The sequence below is a fragment of the Saccostrea cucullata genome, unplaced genomic scaffold (genome assembly GCF_032062105.1).
Source record: "Saccostrea cucullata isolate Sc308-1 unplaced genomic scaffold, CSIRO_AGI_Scuc_v1 ctg127, whole genome shotgun sequence".
NCBI classification, from domain to species: domain Eukaryota; kingdom Metazoa; phylum Mollusca; class Bivalvia; order Ostreida; family Ostreidae; genus Saccostrea; species Saccostrea cuccullata.
Window position 1 is genome coordinate 1032195 of NW_026940370.1, and position 13138 is coordinate 1045332.

General features: G+C 39.3%; 1 long non-coding RNA gene across 18 annotated transcripts; it reads right to left on the minus strand.

Annotated features, from left to right (window-relative positions):
- Positions 1-1549: 1549 nt before the first annotated feature.
- On the minus strand, positions 1550-8327 carry LOC134255242 (uncharacterized). 18 transcript variants are annotated; one of them, XR_009989497.1, is made up of 9 exons: positions 8176-8327; positions 8000-8083; positions 7819-7897; positions 4046-4129; positions 3866-3957; positions 3598-3756; positions 3265-3369; positions 2671-2767; positions 1550-2549 (listed from the first exon to the last, which is right to left on the minus strand). It is a non-coding gene; the product is annotated as an uncharacterized LOC134255242 (long non-coding RNA). The 18 variants fall into 18 exon arrangements; XR_009989482.1 differs by having other exon boundaries at positions 3261-3369; XR_009989493.1 differs by having other exon boundaries at positions 3261-3369; positions 3674-3753; positions 8176-8326.
- Positions 8328-13138: the final 4811 nt, after the last annotated feature.

A 13138-nucleotide genomic window follows, 5' to 3' on the forward strand; every position in this document is an offset into this window, starting at 1 on the left:
TAATTCCATGACAAACAGACTGTATAATAGTGTATTTTAATATACATGATAAATTCAAACTGACATAAATTAATCATGTATCACAAGAGACAAACACAGTTTTTACAATTACATGTAAAATGAAAAAATATGAAACATCTAGAAAATCTTCATATACTACTTGTGTATGAAGTAGAACATGCTTATAGAACTTGACAAGGAAAAAATATTTCATAAAAAACTTAAATTACTTAGAACCTCAGTAACAACTGAAAGAAGGAAAAGGTGTTGCATACAAAGATTAAACTAGAACTGTCCAAACGGGACAAAATAGCCCCCGCTGGATTTTTCAGAAGTAAGTTTTTCCATAAGAAAGATATGGACCGGACACGAATTATGAAATTTTTCTTCCAGTGACCTTGAACTTCCTCAAATGACCTTGGGTCAAGGTCTTGACACACCCTTGGGCTATGGGCAATCTTTGTGTGAAATGAGAACCTACCAAGTTTATCCATAAGAAAGATATGGACCGGACACGAATTATGAAATTTTTCTTCCAGCGACCTTGAACTTCCTCAAATGACCTTGGGTCAAGGTCATGACACACCCTTGGGCTATGGGCAATCTTTGTGTGAAATGAGAACCTACCAAATTTATCCATAAGAAAGATATGGACCGGACACGAATTATGAAATTTTTCTTCCAGTGACCTTGAACTTCCTCAAATGACCTTGGGTCAAGGTCATGACACACCCTTGGGTTATGGGCAATCTTTGTGTGAAATGAGAACCTACCAATTTATCCATAACAAAGATATGGACCGGACACAAATTATGAAATTTTTCCAGTGACTTTGAACTTCCTCAAATGACCTTGGGTCAAGGTTATGACACACCCATAGGTCATGGGCAATCTTTGTGTGGAGTTGTAGATTCTAATGTCCCTCTGTAAGAAAGATATGGACCGGACACGTTTGCACAGACAGACGGACAGCTCCACGGACGGACAGACAGACGGACGGACAGACAGACAAGGTGATTCCTATATACCCCCCCAAACTTCGTTTGCGGGGGGTATAATTAGATAAGCAAGAAGCCCATGGGCCACATCACTCACCTGAGTAACTTTGGCCATTATGTTATTAAACAGATTTCCCCCTAATACCTATCTTGACCTTTCCCAATCCCCAGGGGTCATGATCCAAGCAATTTAAAATCTACACTACCCCAGGATGCTTCCACAGAAGTATAGCTTTTCTGGCCCAGTGGTTCTTGAGAAGATTTTTTTATGACCCCACCCTATTTTTGTATATTCTTGACAATTTCCCCTCGGAAGGGGTATTTATTTTTATAATTTAAACTCCCACTACCCAAGGATGTTTTGTACTAAGTTTGGTCAAAATTGGCCCAATGGTTCTCAAGAATAAGCTGAAAATGTGAAAAGTTTACAGATGAATGGACAGTCAGACGGATGGACGACGGACAACAGGTGATCAGAAAATCTCATATGAGCTAAAAACTGCAAGGCCTGCTATGTAAATCAAAGGAGAGAAAATATAAAAGAATTTAGATTTTGCATATTGTTATATTTATTTATAATCTAAAACACTAAAAAATAATAATGTTACAATGAGATCACTTTATCTTTTCTAGCAATTTTCAAACTAAAATTAGATATCATTGAGATGGTGGCCATCTCAAAGGGTCCCACTTTCAGCAATGAACATAAAAATGTAAAGTAGCTGAAAGGGGTTTTAACCTTGACTCTTGGCCTAGAAACTTTGTTCAAGGTCACTACACATCCATTGACCAGTGGCACTCTGTGAGAGAAGTATTAGCCACATTGGACCAAGGGGAGAAAGCATATGCTCTGGACAAGGATTCACAATAAAAAAAATTACCTCCCTTTCTCTTAAGCTTAGATATTCAGACAAGCACTGATTTACCTCTCTTGATATTTTTGCTTAAAAATCCAATCTTTAACTTTTTTAAATTAAAAAATATAATATACAGATACAAAAAAAAACATTCAGAAAAAATAACGTAGTATATGAAAAGTTGTACAATAATGTAGTAACACAACTTTGAGTGATCTGCTGTGGATGTCATATGAGTTATCCTTAATGAGTTATGTACTCAGCATGGTACACTGAATCCTGAGAATTAAGCTGTTTACTGTGTCCATCACTTTGTAGATATTAGTACATACTCAACTCTGTCCATTGGATTCTGTGAGTTAAGCTATTTAGTGTGTCCATCACTTTGTAGATAACAATGTACTCAGCACGGTCCATTGAATTTTGTCAGTTAAGCTATTTAGTGTGTCCATCACTTTGTAGATATATAACAATGTTCTCAGCACGGTCCATTGAATTCTGTCAGTTAAGCTATTTAGTGTGCCCATCACTTTGTAGATATATAATAATGTACTCAGCACTATCCATTGAATTCTTTGAGTTGAGTTATTTAGTGTGTCCATCACTTGCAGTCCAAACCTTAAATTACTCTCTGCACTATTGTTGAAGCATATTTGTCTGCTATCAAAGAAACATGAAATTGATGGCAGTCTGCCTGTAAAAAAAGAAATCACAAGGACTCAACATAAATATTAATAAAATCTTAATAAATGAAAAATAGCTAACATATTTTTACAGAATAGAAGGATTTTGCAGAGCTTGTACATGTGTCTTACCTTTATTTTCAGGTCCCATAGTTGATCTCTTTGGAGTCTTGAGGAATCATGTTGATCTGCTTTTGGAAACAGGATCAATGCCAGCATAACCGTCTGCCTATTAACAAAAAGACACTAAGAATCCAAGCAATGAGAGAGTCAAAATCTCCTCTAATTCACATAATGCAAGGTCTAGAGCTTTACATGCATCTGATCTGACTAACCATCAATGTTTAGGTTAGACAGTAGTAAGTCCTTACTTTCCACATTCTTGTTAACTGATTGAGATCAGTCTCATCTTCTACTTGTTAACAAAGGAAATCCAAAGATAATGAAAAAAACATGAACAAAAATACCTTGTGCCAAAATGTTCACCTGAGTCACCTTGACTTTGTCATCAAAAGAAAAATTCTTAATTCATATTTTTTTTTACTAATCCTAGTCCAAAGGGATCATGATGTAACGTAATTTGAAACAACACATCCTCGGGATGCCCTATTGTTATTGCAACACAGTCTTGCTGTTGTGCAGCAGAAGTAAATCCCCCTGGACCTATGATTTGATAAGTGTATAAAGAAAATTTGTAAATTGCAAAAAATAAATCTTTTTACCCACTCCTTAATCAGATATTGGCTGCTGTACAAAGCTTGGCAATAGACTCTTCTTTTTCTTCACTTGGTCAGCACTGGTCCTCTTCCCTTGTCAAATTCCTTGAAAATACTTGATGGAGAGAAGATAAGCAATAATACAAAGCAATGTAATAATCACAGAAATTCAAATGAACATAATCATTACAACATTATTAGCTTGAAAATCAAAAAGCAAATAAAGACAATAAGGTTATGATAGCTAGGAATAAGGTGGAATATTGGGGCAAGGAGAGGAAAGCATAGTTACTTTAGAGTAGGGAGGACAAAGATATGTCAGAAATAATTGAATAAAAAATACTTGTAAGACTCCTGCCTGTTAAAGTGGGTCATGATGAAGTTCCATAGGTAAAAAAGAAGTAAAGTCTGATTCTTACGAGTATTCTCCTCATGGCTGCAGCGGAATGGGAAAGGGACTCTTCCTCACTTAGAATTCCTAGTCAGTCTTAACTTTCTTCTGCTTAAAAAGATAAAACAGAGACATAAAAGGGGAAACACTTGCACTTCATACCAAGTGAGAAGCTTCAGTAAAAAGCAGCTTGTTGCTTACCACTTTTGAAACATAATACCTGCAAAACACAGACAGGAATAGACTCTTCTTATATTAATGACCTTGGTCCTCCATTGTTGTTCCTCTTCTGAATCAAAGGGGAACTGAAATCTGTCAATTGAAGGTCCAGATGTTAAAGCTTGGTACAGCCAACATCAATAGGCAAGCAAAGATACAAGAAGTAAAATTTGAATCTTACCCTGCTTTCTGCTGCTGTATGCAGTTCAATGAGAGAGGGAGTCCTCCTCACTTCAGGATCCTGTTCAGCCTTAAAAGTATTCCTCTTAAAAAGATAAAAATTAACAGACACCAAAAGGGGATCACTTGCACTTCATACCAAGTGAGAAGATTTATAAAATAAACTAGCGGCCAATGGGCAATATGCTCACCTAAGCATATTGGCTAGTAAATGACAAATTAGTCCAGTATTGAAAAGTATAAAATTTAGGAAGAGGAGAAGGGGGCTTGAATAACTACCTGGAGACATTTTCATATCAATAACAATGGCTTAGCTGTTCTTGAACATAAAATTTTTTCCTATATATTCCTTTGTTAAAATTTTATCCCCATTGATGCCCCTCCCTGCCCCCTGGAATCAAGATTTGGACAAATTTGAATCTACACTACCTAAGGATGCTTCCATATCAATATGACTATATATGGCTTTGGTATTATTGAGAAGACGTTTCCTATATACTGTAAATCACTTAATTTTCGCGACACCTTATTTTCGCGAGATAGTCAATGACTCTTCATTAGCGAGACAAAATTTTCAAAATTGTGGTCATTGCTCTATATAATCTTAAGGAATTATATTATATGCGAGAATGAAATTTTCGCGACCATACCGTCTCGCGTAATAATGTGAAAATAAAGTTCTCGTGAATAAAAAGTGATTTACAGTATTCCCCTGTCCATTTTGATCCACCATTGGGGCCCTGCCCTACACCTGGGAGTCATGATTTGAACAAACTTAAATCTACACTACATGAAGATGCTACCGTATACATATCACCAGTCATGACATATTTGTTTCTGAGAAGATTTCTAAAAATATTTCCAATATAATCCAATGTAAAACTTTGATTGTCCAATGTGGCCCAAACCTTTTCCCGGTAGACATGATTTGAACAAAATGAAATCTTCACTACCAAAAAGGATGATTTGCTATCAATATAACTAATTGTGGCTTGAGAAAAAAAAAGTATATCCCTACATACTGTAGATTCCTAAATATGTGTGTGGAATTAATTTTCGCGTAATTTCGTGAGAAGCACCACACACAAAATTAAATTACTCGCCTTTATTTTTATGGCGCTGAAATCTATGTAAAATCTCTTAACCAACCATGCATTTGCGAATTATTATTCTTGTGATTTGACGGTGAAAAGCCTATTCGCAATAATTACTCGCGAAAAATAAGGAATCTACAGTATTATATATATTTTTGATCCCCTATTCTGACACCAACATGGGGTCTTGATTTGACTAATTTTGAATCTACACTACCTGAGGATGATGCCACATAAGTGTCTCTTTCCTGTCTCAGTGGTTCTTGAAAAGAAGATTTTTAAAAGATGTCCTTAATTTTTCTCTTATTTGTAGTAATCTTCCATTTGAAGAGGGAGTGGGCCTTCATTTGAATAAACTTAAATCCCATAATGGCATTTATCCAAGGATACTCTTTGCCAAGTTTCGTTGAATTTGACCAAAGATGAAAATGTGAAATTTTACAAACAAGAGGCCCATGGGCCACATCGCTCACCTGAGAAGCTTTGACCATTCTGTTCTTTACCAGATTTCCCCCTTGTAACACATATTGTGACCCCACCCTACCACTGATCACAATTTGAAATCAAAATTTAGTTTCAGCTTTTCTGGCCCAGTGGTTCAATTTGATTTTTCCTATATATTTCTATGTATTCCCCACTACCCCGGTGGTCATGATTTGAACAATTTAGAATTCCTACCCCAGGATGCTTCCACACAAGTTTCAGCTTTTCTGGCCCAGTGGTTCTTGAGCAGAAGATTTTCAAAGATTTTTCCTATATATTTCTATGTAAAAATTTGATTCCCCATTGTGGCCCCGCCCAACCGCCGGGGGTCATGATTTGAACAATTTAGAATCTACACTACCCCAGGATGCTTCCACAGAAGTTTCAGCTTTTCTGGCCCAGTGGTTCTTGAGAAGATTTTTTAATGACCCCACCCTAGTTTTGTCTTTTCTTGATTATCTCCCCTTGTGAGGGGACTTGGCCCTTCATTTTAACAATTTAAATTCCCCTTCACTCAAGAATGCTTGGTACCAAGTTTGGTCAAAATTGGCCCAGTGGTTCTTGAGAAGAAGTCGAAAATGTGAAAAGTTTACAGATGGACGGACGGACAGACGACGGACAAAATGTGATCAGAAAAGCTCACTTTAGCCTTTGGCTCAGGTGAGCTAAAAAGATGACAAAGACATAAAATGAACAAAGGTTCACTTCTTTTAAAAACCAGCACTTATATCAATTGATTCTACTACTAAATTGGGTTTGTGATCAGGAGAGATCCTATATGAGATGTTTACCAATGCTTTTGAGACTCATCTTCCCGTGCGTCCTTGCGAACTTAGCCTGGGACAAAATGATACCCAGTATCCGTCTGCTTCCACGTGGAGGCATCGCATAGGACTTGTTGTGGAGAGGCTATGTACTGGCAGGGGAAGTCATTAGAATTTCTTCCCCCTTTTCGCATTGCTGCTAGCCAGCGGTGATGGCTGAAAGCGAGAGGTGACAAGCACACAGACACTAACACCAACACACTAGACGCGTCACACAACATTTAGCAGACGTTAGTAGTTTTAGTAGCTTGTTACTTGTTCAGGGTTCTCCATTGTTTGAAATTTTACTGTGTTGCAGAGTTTACGCAAAGCACTAAAATTTCACGGTATTTTAGCGATCAAATTTGCAACTGACTCACTATTCATTATAATTACTTAAGAATACATGCACACAATTTAAAAAAAAAAAAAAAATCACCAATTCGTTACAAAAATAGTATGGTCGAACATATTAGCACATGTTGTGAAATGCAGAGGAAATTCTTGTCTATAAAGTTGAACTACTTACAATTTTTTAAAGCAAATTTGTCATAATTTTTTTGTCAATTTTATTGATCGAATTAAGGAATTACAAAAAAAGAATAGTAAAATACTTTTAAAAGTTCCTTGAAAATTGAAAACTATTTATTTACATCAAGTAAATGATTTTGGTACAGTGTTATGTTTGATTTACATTGCAAACATAATTCTAGAGCCATGGCTCTAAAGAAAAGACATTTAAATATATTTTTAAAAATAATACAATGTACTTTAATTGCAACTACTAGTACCAATTAAGCGTTACATGGAAGTTTGAAATCCAATTTTTTGTCTTTGTTCCTTCATGCGTCAAGTCCATTGAGGGTCTAGGAAATAATTGATTATGCAAGGTGAAAGCATAATTAAGTGATCTAGATATCGTATAGAATTGAAAGACGGTAGAATTGTTTGATCAATTATGTTTCAGATAGAGAGAGATTTTTGTATTTTTCAACCCCTCCATTTTCAGATCCTAGCTGGAACACTGTGTATGTTTTTTTTTTTATTATCACAGATCTTACTGTGTCAGCAAAATTTTTAATGTGTCGCACAGATAAAATTTGAATCTTTACTGTGTCGGAGAACATTTTTCTGTGTCGGGACCAACACAGTAAAACAGCTCATGGAGAACCCTGCTTGTTAGGGTGTTAATCATGCAAACCTATCCACCACAAGCACTAATCATGCACTAACTAACAAATACCTTAATTACAATAATAACCTACACTCCTCTAAGCTGTCTAACTATCAACTAAAGCCTACTTACTAACTCAAACTACAACACAACTGCACCTACCGGAAATACTATACAAACTAAACCTAAGACTAAGAAACACCTTTGTAACGCTACTTACAACTACTATACACCCCATACTTTCTGAATGCAGCAGAAAACACTCCAGACTGACCTTCAGAGGTGGCTATCTCTGCTTCCTGTCAATTCAAACTCAAGAGGTCAAAGCCTGAAAAAGCCAACATCAATTGGAAAGCCATAATATTGGGAAAAGGTGCTCAGAGGTCAAGTATGAATCTTACCGCACTTTCTGCTCATGAACGCTGTTAAATGGGAGAGGGACTGCTCTTCACTTCAGGATCCTGGTCAGCCTCAAATTTCTTCTGCTTAAAAAGAGAAAACAAACACATCAAAGGAGAATCACTCACATTCCCTAACAAATGACAAACTTCATTTAAATAATCAATTTGTTACTTACAACCTTGAGCCATATTGGTTGCTGCATAGAGATGGGAAATGGACTCGTCATCCTGTCTTTTGCTGTTGGTCGACCTTGCTCCTCCATCGTTGTTCCTCTTCCCAGTCCCTGAAAGTATAAAACTGGCACAATGTTAGTAAAACTTCAAAAGAATGCAACAAATCACGAAAAGTTACTTACCACTTTGGGCCATGTTGGCTGCTGTATAGAGATGGGAAATGGACTCGTCATCTCGTCTTCCTCTGTTGGTCGACCCTGCTCCTCCATCGTTGTTCCTCTTCCCAGTCCCTGAAAGTATAAAACTGGCACAATGTTAGTTCAAAAGAATGCAACAAATCACGAAAAGTTACTTACCACTTTGGGCCATGTTGGCTGCTGTATAGAGATGGGAAATGGACTCGTCATCTCGTCTTCCTCTGTTGGTCGACCCTGCTCCTCCATCGTTGTTCCTCTTCCCAGTCCCTGAAAGTATAAAACTGGCACAATGTTAGTAAAACTTCAAAAGAATGCAACAAATCACGAAAAGTTACTTACCACTTTGGGCCATGTTGGCTGCTGTATAGAGATGGGAAATGGACTCGTCATCTCGTCTTCCTCTGTTGGTCGACCCTGCTCCTCCATCGTTGTTCCTCTTCCCAGTCCCTGAAAGTATAAAACTGGCACAATGTTAGTAAAACTTCAAAAGAATGCAACAAATCACGAAAAGTTACTTACCACTTTGGGCCATGTTGGCTGCTGTATAGAGATGGGAAATGGACTCGTCATCTCGTCTTCCTCTGTTGGTCGACCCTGCTCCTCCATCGTTGTTCCTCTACCCAGTCCCTGAAAGTATAAAACTGGCACAATGTTAGTAAAACTTCAAAAGAATGCAACAAATCACGAAAAGTTACTTACCACTTTGGGCCATGTTGGCTGCTGTATAGAGATGGGAAATGGACTCGTCATCTCGTCTTCCTCTGTTGGTCGACCCTGCTCCTCCATCGTTGTTCCTCTTCCCAGTCCCTGAAAGTATAAAACTGGCACAATGTTAGTAAAACTTCAAAAGAATGCAACAAATCACGAAAAGTTACTTACCACTTTGGGCCATGTTGGCTGCTGTATAGAGATGGGAAATGGACTCGTCATCTCGTCTTCCTCTGTTGGTCGACCCTGCTCCTCCATCGTTGTTCCTCTTCCCAGTCCCTGAAAGTATAAAACTGGCACAATGTTAGTAAAACTTCAAAAGAATGCAACAAATCACGAAAAGTTACTTACCACTTTGGGCCATGTTGGCTGCTGTATAGAGATGGGAAATGGACTCGTCATCTCGTCTTCCTCTGTTGGTCGACCCTGCTCCTCCATCGTTGTTCCTCTTCCCAGTCCCTGAAAGTATAAAACTGGCACAATGTTAGTAAAACTTCAAAAGAATGCAACAAATCACGAAAAGTTACTTACCACTTTGGGCCATGTTGGCTGCTGTATAGAGATGGGAAATGGACTCGTCATCTCGTCTTCCTCTGTTGGTCGACCCTGCTCCTCCATCGTTGTTCCTCTTCCCAGTCCCTGAAAGTATAAAACTGGCACAATGTTAGTAAAACTTCAAAAGAATGCAACAAATCACGAAAAGTTACTTACCACTTTGGGCCATGTTGGCTGCTGTATAGAGATGGGAAATGGACTCGTCATCTCGTCTTCCTCTGTTGGTCGACCCTGCTCCTCCATCGTTGTTCCTCTTCCCAGTCCCTGAAAGTATAAAACTGGCACAATGTTAGTAAAACTTCAAAAGAATGCAACAAATCACGAAAAGTTACTTACCACTTTGGGCCATGTTGGCTGTATAGAGATGGGAAATGGACTCGTCATCTCGTCTTCCTCTGTTGGTCGACCCTGCTCCTCCATCGTTGTTCCTCTTCCCAGTCCCTGAAAGTATAAAACTGGCACAATGTTAGTAAAACTTCAAAAGAATGCAACAAATCACGAAAAGTTACTTACCACTTTGGGCCATGTTGGCTGCTGTATAGAGATGGGAAATGGACTCGTCATCTCGTCTTCCTCTGTTGGTCGACCCTGCTCCTCCATCGTTGTTCCTCTTCCCAGTCCCTGAAAGTATAAAACTGGCACAATGTTAGTAAAACTTCAAAAGAATGCAACAAATCACGAAAAGTTACTTACCACTTTGGGCCATGTTGGCTGCTGTATAGAGATGGGAAATGGACTCGTCATCTCGTCTTCCTCTGTTGGTCGACCCTGCTCCTCCATCGTTGTTCCTCTTCCCAGTCCCTGAAAGTATAAAACTGGCACAATGTTAGTAAAACTTCAAAAGAATGCAACAAATCACGAAAAGTTACTTACCACTTTGGGCCATGTTGGCTGCTGTATAGAGATGGGAAATGGACTCGTCATCTCGTCTTCCTCTGTTGGTCGACCCTGCTCCTCCATCGTTGTTCTTCTCCCAGTTCTCTGAAAGTATAAAACTGGCACAATGTTAGTAAAACTTCAAAAGAATGCAACAAATCACGAAAAGTTACTTACCACTTTGGGCCATGTTGGCTGCTGTATAGAGATGGGAAATGGACTCGTCATCTCGTCTTCCTCTGTTGGTCGACCCTGCTCCTCCATCGTTGTTCCTCTTCCGAGTCCCTGAAAGTATAAAACTGGCACAATGTTAGTAAAACTTCAAAAGAATGCAACAAATCACGAAAAGTTACTTACCACTTTGGGCCATGTTGGCTGCTGTATAGAGATGGGAAATGGACTCGTCATCTCGTCTTCCTCTGTTGGTCGACCCTGCTCCTCCATCGTTGTTCCTCTTCCCAGTCCCTGAAAGTATAAAACTGGCACAATGTTAGTAAAACTTCAAAAGAATGCAACAAATCACGAAAAGTTACTTACCACTTTGGGCCATGTTGGCTGCTGTATAGAGATGGGAAATGGACTCGTCATCTCGTCTTCCTCTGTTGGTCGACCCTGCTCCTCCATCGTTGTTCCTCTTCCCAGTCCCTGAAAGTATAAAACTGGCACAATGTTAGTAAAACTTCAAAAGAATGCAACAAATCACGAAAAGTTACTTACCACTTTGGGCCATGTTGGCTGCTGTATAGAGATGGGAAATGGACTCGTCATCTCGTCTTCCTCTGTTGGTCGACCCTGCTCCTCCATCGTTGTTCCTCTTCCCAGTCCCTGAAAGTATAAAACTGGCACAATGTTAGTAAAACTTCAAAAGAATGCAACAAATCACGAAAAGTTACTTACCACTTTGGGCCATGTTGGCTGCTGTATAGAGATGGGAAATGGACTCGTCATCTCGTCTTCCTCTGTTGGTCGACCCTGCTCCTCCATCGTTGTTCCTCTTCCCAGTCCCTGAAAGTATAAAACTGGCACAATGTTAGTAAAACTTCAAAAGAATGCAACAAATCACGAAAAGTTACTTACCACTTTGGGCCATGTTGGCTGCTGTATAGAGATGGGAAATGGACTCGTCATCTCGTCTTCCTCTGTTGGTCGACCCTGCTCCTCCATCGTTGTTCCTCTTCCCAGTCCCTGAAAGTATAAAACTGGCACAATGTTAGTAAAACTTCAAAAGAATGCAACAAATCACGAAAAGTTACTTACCACTTTGGGCCATGTTGGCTGCTGTATAGAGATGGGAAATGGACTCGTCATCTCGTCTTCCTCTGTTGGTCGACCCTGCTCCTCCATCGTTGTTCCTCTTCCCAGTCCCTGAAAGTATAAAACTGGCACAATGTTAGTAAAACTTCAAAAGAATGCAACAAATCACGAAAAGTTACTTACCACTTTGGGCCATGTTGGCTGCTGTATAGAGATGGGAAATGGACTCGTCATCTCGTCTTCCTCTGTTGGTCGACCCTGCTCCTCCATCGTTGTTCCTCTTCCGAGTCCCTGAAAGTATAAAACTGGCACAATGTTAGTAAAACTTCAAAAGAATGCAACAAATCACGAAAAGTTACTTACCACTTTGGGCCATGTTGGCTGCTGTATAGAGATGGGAAATGGACTCGTCATCTCGTCTTCCTCTGTTGGTCGACCCTGCTCCTCCATCGTTGTTCCTCTTCCGAGTCCCTGAAAGTATAAAACTGGCACAATGTTAGTAAAACTTCAAAAGAATGCAACAAATCACGAAAAGTTACTTACCACTTTGGGCCATGTTGGCTGCTGTATAGAGATGGGAAATGGACTCGTCATCTCGTCTTCCTCTGTTGGTCGACCCTGCTCCTCCATCGTTGTTCCTCTTCCCAGTCCCTGAAAGTATAAAACTGGCACAATGTTAGTAAAACTTCAAAAGAATGCAACAAATCACGAAAAGTTACTTACCACTTTGGGCCATGTTGGCTGCTGTATAGAGATGGGAAATGGACTCGTCATCTCGTCTTCCTCTGTTGGTCGACCCTGCTCCTCCATCGTTGTTCCTCTTCCCAGTCCCTGAAAGTATAAAACTGGCACAATGTTAGTAAAACTTCAAAAGAATGCAACAAATCACGAAAAGAGTCCCTGAAAGTATAAAACTGGCACAATGTTAGTAAAACTTCAAAAGAATGCAACAAATCACGAAAAGTTACTTACCACTTTGGGCCATGTTGGCTGCTGTATAGAGATGGGAAATGGACTCGTCATCTCGTCTTCCTCTGTTGGTCGACCCTGCTCCTCCATCGTTGTTCCTCTTCCCAGTCCCTGAAAGTATAAAACTGGCACAATGTTAGTAAAACTTCAAAAGAATGCAACAAATCACGAAAAGTTACTTACCACTTTGGGCCATGTTGGCTGCTGTATAGAGATGGGAAATGGACTCGTCATCTCGTCTTCCTCTGTTGGTCGACCCTGCTCCTCCATCGTTGTTCCTCTTCCCAGTCCCTGAAAGTATAAAACTGGCACAATGTTAGTAAAACTTCAAAAGAATGCAACAAATCATGAAAAGTTACTTACCACTTTGGGCCATGTTGGCTGCTGTATAGAGATGGGAAATGGA